At 32.2% G+C, this 15289-nt stretch overlaps 1 long non-coding RNA gene across 1 annotated transcript; it reads left to right on the top strand.

Annotated features, from left to right (window-relative positions):
• Position 1: 1 nt before the first annotated feature.
• On the top strand, positions 2-8285 carry LOC143078468 (uncharacterized). The gene is made up of 4 exons (XR_012979235.1): positions 2-328; positions 2652-2867; positions 5207-5351; positions 7169-8285. It is a non-coding gene; the product is annotated as an uncharacterized LOC143078468 (long non-coding RNA).
• Positions 8286-15289: the final 7004 nt, after the last annotated feature.

Here is a 15289-nt window from a genome sequence, read left to right as displayed (position 1 = left end):
TTTACCGGAAAGCAGCTCGAAACTTTTTGATAACTTTGAATATGTTGTGGCGATAGATATTGGAACTATTTACTCTGCCTTTGCGTTTGCTCATAAAGATGACATCAACTTTGATACAGGGGAAATGAATATAATATGCAATCAACCATGGCATTGCGGGAAGGCAAATTTTATTTCGTTGAAAACCCCGACGTGTGTTTTGTTGAACGATGACGCTCAACTGATGTCATTCGGTTTTGACGCAGAAAATAAATATGGCAAACTAGCGGAGACAAAAGAAAAGAATTATTTCTTTTTTAGGAGGTTTAAAATGAATTTATATCAAAAGGTAAGCACTGCATATGTCCGTTTTTCTCCCAGCTAGGTATATCACATATTAACTCATTGAAATGGCTACCATTCTGAACGCCTCCAGGTGCGGGAATTTCTCGCTACATTGAACACCTGTTCGTGACCTTCTGCTATTGTTTTTTTCTATGGTCGGGTTGTTGTCTCTTTGACAGATTCCCCATTTCCATTCTCAATTTCATATCATTCAGTCCAATCCAATTGTATACGGTGAATAAAACAAAGATTATCAGAATAAAGGGACGAAAGAAGATTCAGAATAAACCACAAGGATAATCAAATGGCATTATAATAAAAAAAGCAAACCTGTGGTATCAAAAGTACAAAATTCCATTGACGGTACAATCTTTCCAAAAAAGGAAGATTAAGTTGCTCTCCTGATCAATGGAACTTGAAGTTGTTGTATTCATAATGTTTTAACAAATATATCATTCTTAATTGCAACACGTACTAATATCAAATGACGACTATTTTAAATGAAATCTTTTAATCAACACAAACGAAACAATAAATATCTATATTCTCTTGTCGTTCCCTTTTTATCGAGAAAAAAAAACTCAACTAATCAGGTGGTAATAAGTGGGTTGAAAAAAATAGGAAAGCTATTTTGTAAAAGAAGAGAGGGACGAAAGATACTAAAGGGACGGATAGTCAAACTCATAAATCTAAAACAAACTGACAACGCCATGGCTAAAAATGAAAAAAGACAAACAGAAAAACAATAGTACACATGACACAACATAGAAAACTAAAGAATAAACAACACGAACCCCACCAAAAACTAGGGATGATCTCAGGTGCTCCGGAAGGGTAAGCAGATCCTGCTCCATATGTGGCACCCGTCGTGTTGCTTATGTGATTACAAATCCGGTAAATAGTATAATTCGGTAGGTCACTCTTACAATGCGGACCTACTTTAGTTATTCTTTTTTTTCTCATATTGTTTACATTTTAACACAAAACAAACCACTCTGACATACAAGTATTTTCAATAATTGATGACAGTTTATGTTTTTAACTACATTTATTGTACCACTTATTAATTTAAACCTAAGAAACAATTCTTATATTATTAACACTTTAAAAAAAATAACCCATCCAGCGACGCTAAAAACAAATAAAAGACCTTGATTCCTAAAAAAATAACATGACAATTTTTCACTTTTTAACAATGCTGCCAAAAATATTAATACTTGGTTTTGATAATCACCAGGTCTAAAGTAAATACAATCCTTTACGATGTACAGCAATAACCAAATGTCCAATTTCCATTGAAATGGAGAAAAGACTGCATTTGTAAACAACAAAAAAACATATTGAATTTTAAACTCTTTTATTATACAATTTTACGAAAACCAGCGAATTGTGTGTAACCAAAAGTTTACAACCCAATACGGGTATATTGGTTCTACCATAATTAAACGTTATTTCGACTCCAATTAATGAAACAAAACAATTAATGTGCTGTTATATATATATCTTAAACCCCACTCTATCCTTCTACAAAAGTTACTGTCCACTAGTGATTGTTATGTAGACGATACGCTAGTCTAAGCTACCAAATTATAAGCCTGATACTTTAATCACTTTTTTTATGTTTTTTTAATGGTTATTATTGAATCATATTAATTGATTAAGTCTTTGTTATTCTCCATATACACAGCTATTAAAATATATTTGCTTTACAGTTATTTTCTAGAATCAACTATTTTTTTTTAATTCAACTCTTATATCCACGGTTTCACAATAATTATTGTTAGCAAAAGCTTTATTTTCACAAATACTGTGACAACAACATGAACCCTAAAAGGAACAAAAAAGTATAAAATAAATACCAATCTTCAAGAAAATTAAAAAAAAAACTGACAAATGCAAACGCTATCAATGGCATAATTGAAATCTTCCTAAATTACTACAGGCCGGATCATCGACAGCATCCCCTTGAATGAGAATAAAATACATGTTATGTTGTACGGTATTATTGCCAATTATTGATTCAGAAAAAAATGATTAGATACTGTTCCTTTGCTTTTTTGCTGTGCATGTACTGGCTTTGTGTCATGAATTCATTCCCCACATCCTTTGTTTTTATGTCTTATTTTCAATGAAACAATTTGTTCTGTACAAAACACTGATACCTGTGCATACGGATGCTATTCGTGACTATCCGGCAAACTGTAAAATAAATTTAAAAAAACAGCTGCTACATCGGTTAGGAACAGAAAAATGTAATCGACTAGCACGGAAAGATATGATTTAATATTCATGAAGTTGTGAAATGACATTTATTTTATTTTTTGTAGATTCCATCGGAAGGAATGGTCTTACCTGATGTAAATGGTAGATCTCTCCTCGCTGAAACTGTATTCTCAAGGTCAATTTTGGCGTTAAAGATTAAATTTTTCGAAGAAATGAAAGGTGAAGCCAGTTTAAAGGATGAAGACGTTCGATGGGTCATCACAGTTCCAGCAATATGGTCAGAAACAGCAAAGCAGTTTATGAGAAAATGTGCAAATGTGGTAACAAACATTATTAGCATATCTATTATTCACCAATGATTGTATTTCTTACAAACGTTCATTTGTTCCAAGATGCATAAGGTAGCTAAGCTTTTGCCTCGAAGACGACCAGTTTCAAATATCGAATTTCAATATTTTAAACTTTTCAATGGGATTTCTTTTTTCGCAGCAGTAATTAACATACATGTATCATCCGCCCATCATATGCTCTTACATATCGCAATTAATGCGTTACATTATTACTGAGAGAGGGACGAAAGATACCAAAGGGACAGTCAAACTCATAAATCTAAAACAAACTGACAACGCCATGGCTAAAAATGAAAAGGACAAACAAACAAGAGCACACACGACACAACATAGAAAACTAAAGAATGAACAACACGAACCCCACCAAAATGTTCGCACTATACAAACTTCCTCAATTGGGATGATTTCCTTACGAACACACTGCTCTAACAGAGTTATGGGAAAAAACGAAAGAAATCGATCCTATAAAAGTCAAATCGTAGACCGAAGCGATGTGTCTGTGTCTCAAAATACAAACGACTTATTTAGGCGAAAATTCTATCTGTTGATACCAGCACAGTCGTCTGATACGTAAATTCAACCAACTATAATCTATAAAAAAAGAAGATGTGGTATGATTGCCAATGAGACAACTATCCAGTAAAGACCAAAATGACACAGATATTAACAACTAGTCTGGATTAACACTACGGGTGATACATGCACAGCAAGAAACGCATACCCCGTTTACACATCCTGTCTCGCATATTATTGCAACCAGTTTTTTTCTTCGTCCTTGATTTGTAACTTTGGATTTATGAGGTTTTAACACAGGGAAACTACTGTTACTTTGATTTTCCAGTCTTGTTGTTTGGTATTAAATTTGGATGTACCTCTGAGATAAACCTATTTAAAACCAATCCAAGTATTTTTGATCAAGATAAATCTTGTTTTACCAATTTTGAAAATGTAAACTGGGGGTTATCCTAGGTGCGCCTGAAGGGTAGGCAAAACCTACTCCATATATTCAAATATCCAATAGTAATTAACACAGAAAAGCTTTTGTAATTCCAGTTTTTTAATTTATGTAACACTAACAAAATATACCAGATAATTAGACGGATTTATTTCCAACTTCAGCGGTACATTTTGTTGTTCAACCTCTATGTACCAAATTTATTCGTTCCGTTTATGTTTACACGTTCACTCCACAATTATCTACATTACAAAATGCCTGTACCAAGTCATTAATATTACAGTTGTTATCCATTTGTTTGATGTGTTTGAGCCTTTGATTCTGCTAGTTGATTAGGGGCTTTCCGTTTTGATTTGTTTGTGATTTTTCTTGTTGTTAATATTGTTATGCCCATTTATGGGCATTAGGTTTTCTGCTCTGTGCGTCCGTCTGTTCGTTCGATCGTCCGCTCGTCTGTTCGTCCCGTTTCTTGTTAAAAATTTTGTTCGAAGTAGTTTTTGATGAAGTTGAAATCCAATCAATTTGAAACTTTTCTATTTTGTTAATTAAAAAAATTAACTGGTAGTTTCGTTATAGCAAAAAGATTGAAAATAACAAAGTGAACAAGACTCACATTAACAGTATTCTACTATAAGTTCTACTTGACAGGAATAAGACCTATCAGAATTTACAACTATCACAAAGGTTCTTGGTTCAATCCCCGTCACGGGAATAATATTTCAGGGACTGAATTTTCGGCTCTCTCTTGACACCATTTGCGCGTGGTGTCTTTAGAAACGAAAAAAAAGTCCGTCCGAAAGGGAAGATACATATCTGACCCATGTTAAGAGATACATACACTTAAAGGACATCCTTGTAGATTTCGAGAAAGAGCGGGATAATGCCGCAAGGCAGCTCTCGCATCGCAAACTTGTTACTGAATCCACTATAAATAAATACGTTAAAATTAAACTACAGGTTATGAGTATCAACAATATGAAAAGAAAAACATAAAAAAAACAGCAGTGCGTTAAGTGACCAGTAATTGTCAAGATATATGTTCTGTAGTTTTATGGTATAGTCAATTCCGCGTCTCATGATTTACTTTACTATATCTGACCTTATAAAGGAGGGGCGAAATTTACCAAAAGGACAGTCAAACTCATAGATCGAAAGTAAACTGACAACGCCATGACTAAAAAAGAAAATGACAAACAGACAAATAATAGTATAAAGACACAAAATAGAAAACTAGAGATTAAGCAATACGAACCCCACTAAAAGCTATCATTGAGGTGATTAATAATGTTTACATTCTAATGTTAGTTACATTTCTTACTCAATGATATTATTTGTCGCAAATTACGATTTTCAGGCTGGAATAACTGACAACCACTTAATAATTGCTTTAGAACCGGAAGCTGCGTCAATTTATTGACAGTATGTAAAAACAAGAGGAAATGATGATACTTTCAAAGTGTCAAAACCTGGAACTCAGTAAATGGTGGTAGATCTTGGAGGTAGGCTTAATATGCAAAGAGAACAATGCAAATCAGAAAAGAACAAGATAAATGGATATTTAATAGTCTACAAACATGTACAATCCTAACGAATCACCATAGCGGTGCTTTCAGATTGAAATGTAATTTGGAAAAGGTAACATCTCCCTCAGACAAAGTTGAAAATAACAGGGTATTCAATAAATCTCGTAGAATTTTATCTAAATCTAATTTTTTCATTTTTTTTAAGTTTAATGCATTATTTCGTTTTTTTTTTATATATGCAATTTGATAGAAACAACTGTTATGTATATCTTTTTCAATCTCAGTTGACTGAAAATCCATGGATCCCTGCATGCAATAGTATCGCACATGAATATATCACAATGAAGGTTAATAAAGTAGTTTTGGAAAGATAGTTTATCGGAGTGTAAATCAAGGAAAAGAATTGACAAATCCAATTTAAGTACTTATAAAAATGCAAATGATCATTCAAGAATTATATACTAATATCAAACTGTTATTCATGTGATGTGCTCGTATTCTCTCTGTTTGAATGATCACCTATTACATTTGTTCTAGAATTCAATTATATAGCGATTTCAAGTACGTATTCTTAGGAAATAAAAGTTGAAGAAAGAAAAGACAGACCATATTACACATAGAAGCACATAAATAATAAGCACTGAGCTACACAAAAATAAAAAAAATAATGTGGTATGATTGCCAATGAGACAACTCTTCAAAAGAGACCAAATGACACAGACAATAACAACTTAAGGTCACCGTAAGACTTTCAACAATGAACATAGCCAATACCTCATAGTCAGCTATTAAAGACCCCGAAATGACAAATGTAAAACAATTTAAAAAAAAAAAACTGAAATTCGAGGGTCATCTCATAAAATCACAAAAATACTGAAACCCGAGTATATTCAAAACGGAAAATCCCTAATCAAATGGCAAAACAACTTTCATATTCCATGATTTGGTTCAGGCATTTTCCCAAGTAGAAAGTGGTGGATTAAACCTTGTTTTATAGCCAGCTACACCCTCACTTGTATGACAGTCACATTAAATTCCATTATTCCAACAACGATATGTGAACAAAAAAAACCAGACACAATAGGTAAAAATGTAAAAATGTCAAAAATAGGGATTTAGCAGTCAACTTTGGATTATTATCTTAATCCCTATGAAAACAAACAAATATGCAACAAAGAAGGGAGAGTGGGTCCAACTCTACATGTTGCACCCGAGAGGCTCATGTAAGTACAAAACCGATGGTTCCGTAGGTCATATCCGAGGAATAAAACTGTCGTTGCCTATGAAAATAAACTCATCATAGATACAAGGACTACATTTTATATATATACGCCTGACGCACGTTTCGTCTACAAAAGACTCATCAGTGACGTTCGATTCCAAAAAAGTTATAAAAAAGGCCAAATAAAGTACGACGTTGAAGAGCATTGAGATCCAAAATTCCTAAAAGTGTTGCCAATTACAGCGAACAGAGATATAACTGTCAAAAACATCGATAAAATATTCCAGGGAATGATTTCAAGTAGTCCTGTTAGACAATGCATGCTCTGGAATATCGTATCAATATAACTAGACTTAGTTCATGTGTTTATGCTGATGAAATGTTGCTAAATAAAAATGGAAAGTTCACAATAAGGAAGCTAAAATCATTCCTCATTCGTCATGTTTGTCATCAACAGACCCTAATTGCAAATATATAGATGTTTGTAAAATCATAAGACAGAGTTTACAGTATATGTTTTATCATTTATTTCTATCTTGATACAATTAAAATACAGTTGTTTGCTTTACAGGTGGAACTGTGGATATAACGGTACATGAAAAATTGAGCAACGGCCACTTGAAGGAAATTCAAATCGCAAGTGGTGATGAATGCGGTGGAAATTCACTAAATCAAAGTCTAGTTCAAGAAACATTCGCAATTTTGGTGGGCCTTTTATCAAAGAAATTGAGAAAAACTATCCGAAAGTGTATTTTGATGTCCATAGAGAATTTGAAGCTGCTAAGAAAGCGTTTGATCTAAATTCAGATGACATGTCGATCGGTTTGCCAACAATCTTTATCGAAGCTTTATGCAAAGCAATGCATTTAGAAAGTTTACAACAAATATTAAATCAAGGTCCACATATAGGCGGATTACATTTATCGGCTGGGAACTTCCTTCATATAAGTTCTGAATTAGTGAAGGAGAAACTTTTTGACCCAACGGCTGAAAAAATCGAACAATTAGTCTCGACAGTTATATCAAGCACAAATAATGCTAACATAACTAAAATTCTTTTAGTTGGCGGACTAGCAGAATCAAAGTATATACAGGATTTTTTTCGTTCAAAATTTCCTCTTCAGACTGTGATCATTCCCAGGGAAACAGATTTATGTGTAGTCAAAGGAGCGGTTATGTTTGGACATACACCAACACGGATTTCACATCGCGTTTCAAGATATACTTATGGATCAAACTTTTCGCCTACATTTGACAATTCAATCCATGATAAAAAGAAAAAGAATTAAAGACGGAGTAGACAGATGTGTCGGTGTCTTTGATATATTTTTCAAAATGGGAACTGTTATAGAAATTGATACAAATGTCAAACGGACATATGTAACAGTTGACAAATTTCAAAAGAGCCTTGATTTGTCCTTGTTTGCTTCAACAAAGGAAAACCCGACTTATACAAATGAAGAAGGTTGTACTAAAATAGGAGATTTTGTTTTGGTTCTACAGAATCCGACTGAGGAACTAAAACGAATAGAAGTGAACATTGTATTTGGAAACACTGAGATATCAGTACATGCGCATGATGCATCAGGGAAACTATGTGACATATCTTTTCACTACCATGACAATATTCCATAAATATCGGGAGAAACTTCAATTATTACTATGCGTCCTTGTGAAATAATAGTTTTTTTAAAACAGTTAGTATTAAAAAATCGGGGCAAATTTTCAAATATATCTATGCGTCTATCTAAGAAAATTCAGTTTATTTTTATCGTTTTTAAGTGGCCAGTCCCTTTAGAGAAGTTAAGAAAGTAAGTTGAACAAAAATTGTTACAATATCTAACGCCAAGTTGAACAGCAAAATCACAAAAATACTGAACACCGAGGAAAATTCAAAACGGAAATTCCCTAATCAAATGACAAAATCAAAGGCTCAAAAACATCAAACCAATGGATAACAATCGTCATGTTTCTGAGTTGTTACAGACATTTTCATATGTAAGAAATGGTGAATTAAACCTGGTTTTATAGCTTAACCTCCTACTTGTATGACAGTCGCATCAAATGTCATTATATGGACAACAATGTGTGATCAAAACAAATAGATATAAAAGATAAAGATGTCAAATATTAAGGTACAGCAGACAACATTGTGCTATAATCTTAATCATTATGAAAAAAGAAATATGTAACAAAGAAACACAAAAAGGCATATAGACAAAGCACAATAGTAAAATTGAAAAATAAGAATATGAAAATTTACCATTGCAAATTAACACAATGACGGGGTGTGTATGTACCGAGCCACGTCATATGTAACAAAGAAACTCAAAAAGGCATATTCACAAAGCACATTAGCAAAAGTCAATAAAAAATAAAAAATGTTACATACCACAATAACACAAAGCCTCCACTGGCTATTGAATTTATCATGAAAAACTTTTGGCCATCTAAATATCTCATTATAAAGTATTACCAGATGATCATTGTTTAGGATTTCATCATCCCGTTGCTTGTTATATATCTACTGTTGCCTTTATTTATCGTTTTGTTTTACATGACCTTCTTTGTTTTATCGTGACTTCATTTGGACAGTAAGTAGATCTCATCATAAAATATAACCATATTGACAATTTCCCTGTATTTGAATAATTCTTTATTATGGTTGCAGATGATATACATCTAAAAATAGCAACATTCACTGGAACAGATTACACTGGAAAAAATAGTAACAACTATGTTGTTGTCAACTCGCATATGAGCTTATATGTTAAGAAAACAAAAACAGGTATCTGTATACATACGAGTATACAATGTGACTCTCAAACAGCTCTACAGGAAGTCTATATAATGCATATGCGACCGTGTTCTACTTGCACGGCTATTTTTACCTGATATCCCAATCAAAAGAGGGGCGAAAATACCATTGAGACATTTAAACTCATAGATCGAAAGCAAACTGACGACGCTATGGCTAAAAAAGAAATAAACAAACAGAAACAAATTTATAGTATACAAGACATAACGTAGAAAACAAAGAAATAAGCAACACGAAACCCACCAAAAACTGATGAAGCTGATATCCACCTATACACTGTTGTATCTAACTTGTCCTATAAAGTCTGTTTGTTTTGTTCAAACATCGTTATCAATATATTTGTTCAGTATTTTTGTCATTTTTCTTTTTGATAATGATTTTTTTTCTTTTCTTTTCTTGTGAACGTTATTAATTTCATGCGTTCGAAGTTTTTTTCTAGATTTTCCAGAAAAACCAAACAATTGAAGGCAAGGATGTATTAGAACCGAAACAGTTCAAGAGCTATTTGATAAAGTTTAATCGACATTGATATTCATATGTTTTATATCTCTTTAAAATTCAAATTGTACTTAATACAATTGATTGCGATAAAATATCTAAACATTATTATGTCTAACCTATATAAAAAGGGCAATAATGAGTTGTATTATATACAGTCTATGAGAAGTGCGAATCGAGAAAACTGTTTTTATGTGGTGACGAGATTTTTTCTGATATTCAATTGTAAATTGTCGTATTCCATTGCATGCTGTCAAAATAAACTTTTGAGACAACAATCTAAATTCTAAATTGTTGATGAAACATACAGTATATCTATTAGTTATATATATTGCAGATGTTTCTCCCTCGTTTTGTTCTTTGATAGCCTTTTATTTTTTTAGTCTTGATGCACTGACTAGCTTTGAGTTCGTTATTTTTGTTACACATTTTCTATATGTTAATGATTGAATCAAGTCATGTTGAATAGACCAACCCGAATTTTTGTTGAAATTGGTGACATCCAATTACATTCATTATGATTCTATATGAACATGTAAAAATGCATTTGAAAGATCCTTACTAAATGTAAACTGTATAAATGGTGTTTATATCCTAAGCACCAAGCTAAATACATAAACATTGTTTCCGCACTCTATTTTAACATCTTTAATTTCGTAACATGTTTAAATTAGGATTGTTTTAATAGTAATAAAGGATAACGCTATTCTATTAGAAAAAGGTGCATTCACATAGGAATAAATAACAGTATCATCCTATTATGATTGTGGCAGAGAATGTATTCGAACAAGGTCAACTAACATTCAACTGTCTTTGGTTTATCATTGTTACAGCATTTTGACACCTCAAAATTATTGATCGTGCAGATACATTTTATTTATTGCAAATGCATATTTACTTGAATTCATGCAACGTAATTGGGATTAAACATTTAAAATACATGGAAAGTTGCATAATCGTTTGCCATGTTAAATACATGCATGATTTAAGACAAATAATCACTAACCTTCTGATAGATTTTATTTCATTCCAACAAATGCCAACATTCGTCTGAAAATTCCCTACGATTCCAAAAGAAAATATCGCTACTCCACAAAAGATTTTGATTCTCGATTCGCAGTATATATAGGCTGAAACATGATTATAGTAGATGGCATTTAAATGAATACAAATCAACAATATTCTGAATCTTTAGATTGTCGGTTAACAAATATTCAAAAATAGTGGGAACGAATTAATTAGGAAATATTAAAATGCGATGTATTAAATTAAAGACTCGTACAAATTGAGAGAAGTCTTAAAATCAAAGATACAAGGACAGAGGTAAGTGTTTCTCACGAAATGAAAAAAAAACATTTTGCAGGTAATCAAAACACGAATAATGGTAAACATTTTATATTGTGACCCATAAAATAGAATAAGCTGTAAAAGTTAAAGAATTTGATCGCATGAATTTGGATCCAAAAGATTTGAGTTTTTTCAAGTGTTTTAGAGCATTTAATTCTTAATTTTAAATATTTATATTTAAAAGATTTCGTCATTTGGAGAACATTGTGCGTTTGGTAAAAAAAACCTTTTAGGAATTGAATGGAATATGCCACAATGTCGTTGATTTAATCTGTATTTAGAAATTTATCATCCATTTTAACAAGTACTAAAATTAATACTTATTATATTTGTTTCAGAGAGAGAGATATGTCATCCATATTGTGTGGACCCTGTAGGCGTAGAAACATACATAAAAATGCGGAGAAATGGTGCATTAAGTGCGGGGAAGGGTTGTGCACTGACTGCAAACAGAGTCACAGATCTATGAGTGGTACTAGTGATCACAAATTAGTTTCAATAGAAAACTATCTTAAAATTGAAAATATACCTATTAACTTGAAATGTGATAAGCATAATAAGAAGTTTGATAAGTACTGCAAAACACACGATGAAGCTATTTGCATGGACTGCATACCATCAAAACACAAACTTTGTTATAGCGTCGTTATTTCACTAGACGAAGCAGCAAATCATGCAAAGAAATCAACAGCCTTTGATGACTTAACGAGTTCAATAAAGGGCACTTTAGGGAACATAAAGAAATTTATGAAAACTTGCGATATTTCTAAGGAAAAAATCAAAACTCAGAAACAAAGTGTCAAAGATTCAATCAAAGCAATGCGAACACACTTAAACACTCATTTAGATGAACTTGAGGGAAAATTATTAGATGAGTTGTCACAACGATATAAAGAGTGTAGATTAGAATATAAAAAGAAAAGGAAACATTTGAAAAAAACAAAAAAGGATATCATAACATTAAAAAGACAAACATCACAGTTAAAGCGGTTTGGATCCGATTTACAAGTATTTCTTAGAACTCGTGAAATCAACAAATTGATCCACGAAAAGGTACGCAAAGTAGAATCGACGACGAGTGCAATGCCGGATTACAAGATAGGAGTTGAGATGCATGCAGGTATTAATACATTGTTGAAAGATGTGGATAACTTTGGAACAATTAAAATTGAAGAAAACACAATCAGTTTACCATATAAACATGTAAAAGCAGGTCAAGCTCAAATGGTTCATTCACCGGCCGATCAATCTTTTGAGCATACCAAACTGCAGTTCCGACGAAAATTCCAAATACAAGCACGAACTGATAGAATGAATGTCTGTGGGTGTGCAATTTTACCAAACAGTCATATATTGATTGCCGATTACAATGGAACGGTTATTATGGAGTATAGTGAAGGCGGAACGTATATCCGTGACATACCCGTATCTAGAAGACCTTACGATCTGACGGTGATAGATACTGATAATATAGCAGTTTCGTATGGAAACTGTATGGAAATATTGAATCTTAAAAACAACGAAGTTTTAACCAAAGAAACATTCGAATGGAATTGTTGGGGAATTTCATATTACAATAAGAAAATTTATGTCGTAGTCTTCACTGAAGGAATTCAGGAATTTGATATATCAACGAAGTGCAAACGTTTGATTTTTGAGAAACATAAGGAACCTGATGTTCTTTATATAACAACTGCTAAAGACAGAATTTATTGTACATCTTCTGACAAAGGCATAGTGTACTGCTGCAGTATGCAGGGTGAAACTCTTTGGTCATACACTGATGAATCTCTTGTCTACTCAAGAGGAATATCAGTTGACCGTGGTCAAAACGTGTTTGTTGTAGGAAGAGATTCTAACAATCTGATGATGATACGACACGATGGGAAATACAGTAAGACGTTACTTACTGAATCTGACGGTTTGAACAATCCAGTCTCTCTACATTACAACCAGAAAAAGAAATTATTGTTAGTGTGTAACCAAGAAGATGGATATGTGTTTGTGTATAGTGTTTTATAGAAAAAATAGTCATCTGAAGACTGAAAATGTGCCCTTTAGTGTGATGGACGTTCATTTCTTGTACATCTAATTTTGATTGATCCTGTGGTTTGACAAATGGGATGGTATTGAAACGGTGAATTCTTTTTAACAAGGTTCAGGATTTTTTTGGCGAAAGACAACTATAGATAAAGAACTGTGAGATCGTGGTTTGCTTAACTAGACAGGTCGTGTACGCTTTCTATAACTTACAATATTTTTGACAGTTGTCCATTTTTTGGATGTGTTTGAGCTTTTAATTTTGCCGTTTGATAAGGTACTTGTCGTTTTGAATTTTCCTCGGAGTTCAGTATTTTTGTGATTTTGCTTTTTACTTTCAGTCAGGACGTGGTTTTACGATTTATGTGGCTTTTTTGTGTTATTATCTGTCCATACCGAAACTCTGCTTCCGCTCGAGAAGGCTGGATTCTCCTAACCCAGAATTTGAAATCTGAAACATTGCAGAAGTCGTTCGGTAATTTTTGTGATTCATGTCGACAAGTGAACTCAAATTGCGACAAAAAGACTACCGATGGTCGCCTCTAAATCTCAACATACAATACAGTTATTTCATAATTAAACGATTCACATTCAATCAAAATACAGATAACATGAAGCATTTTTTTTTGTTGGGTTTGATTTTCACTGGGTTTCCTATGGCAGTTTTTGCATACTAGTGTTTTTCTTTGTTCTATTCAACTTTTTACACTGGCGTTGTCAAGTTTATTTTGATTTATATTTTTAAATATCCCTTTGATATTTCAAGCCTCGTTGTAATGAGTTGCCCGCGTAGTTTTATTCACTTTAAAATCCGGTTAAATAATGTTAATATGTATCTTTGTAATTTGTTTATTTTTCGATTTTTCATGGAACAATTTGAATATGTCAGCAGGTATTTAAATTTTTTACACAATTTCGAATTCAAACCGTCTATTAATATTGAATATATATATATATATATATATATGTTGTCCAACTGTCAACATACTGCGTTCTGCATTAAATGTGATTTAATTCCACTGCATTTATTACATAACTTCATTGTAATAATCAATATTATTTTTCACATTTAAAACTCTTACTATTCCTGTAAAGTTTGAAAAATAGGCCATCAAAATGTTTAAACAGTTGGTTAACCACTTTTTTCTTGCATGCAACGTTTGGCGATATTTCAATTATAAGGTTGTGTACTTTGTTCGTGCGTTGATCTGTTTTCATAACTAAAATATTTTAAATTACAACGTTAAGACTGTTTGGGGATTGACTTTTGAAAAAATTATACCAATAAAAAAATTATTCATGATATTGTGGTTTTTATATTTGTATATATAACTTTGGTATCAAATAACTTTGGTAAAACTGAACAAAACTTTCATTGTACATAAGTTAAAATAATTTGCAATATATTTTTAAAATACGCAATAAAATCACTTTAATATGATAATTTGTTGACAACAATAACATTATGCAAATGTGACTTTTAAAGGAAAACCATGTAAATAAATTATAATTTGTAATTATATATATTGTTATTTCTTTAAAGAATAAAGTAATATGTGCAGATAGTAGAATGGAAAAGAAATATATTTTTATGGTGATTATAATTTTCTCGGAATTTACTGTAATTCCTGGAGCCTTACGTGTGTACAAGAAAAGTAAGTCAAATTAGTAAAAAAAAAACACTAGAAAATAAGTAATCACAGTTAAGCAATTTTGTCTTATTTCAAACGCCTTTTTCATAAGTCCAAATAATGTTAATTTGGAATGGGGAAGAGAAAGATAGAGGGATAAACGTACATTCGCTCTTATGTTGTTACACTACTGTCCAAGGTTATGAGGAGGGTTGGGATACGCTTAACATGTTTAACCCCGCCAAATTCTCAATGTATGTCAAGTCAGGTACCTGTAATTCAGTGGTTGTCGTTTGTTTATGTGTTACATGTTTGTTTTTCGTTCATTTTTTGTAAATAAATAAGGCCGTTCTTTTTC

Source organism: Mytilus galloprovincialis, chromosome 6, assembly GCF_965363235.1.
Source record: "Mytilus galloprovincialis chromosome 6, xbMytGall1.hap1.1, whole genome shotgun sequence".
Taxonomy (NCBI): domain Eukaryota; kingdom Metazoa; phylum Mollusca; class Bivalvia; order Mytilida; family Mytilidae; genus Mytilus; species Mytilus galloprovincialis.
The sequence above is the reverse complement of the archived record's forward strand: the minus strand, read 5'-3'. Positions and strand labels throughout refer to the sequence as shown.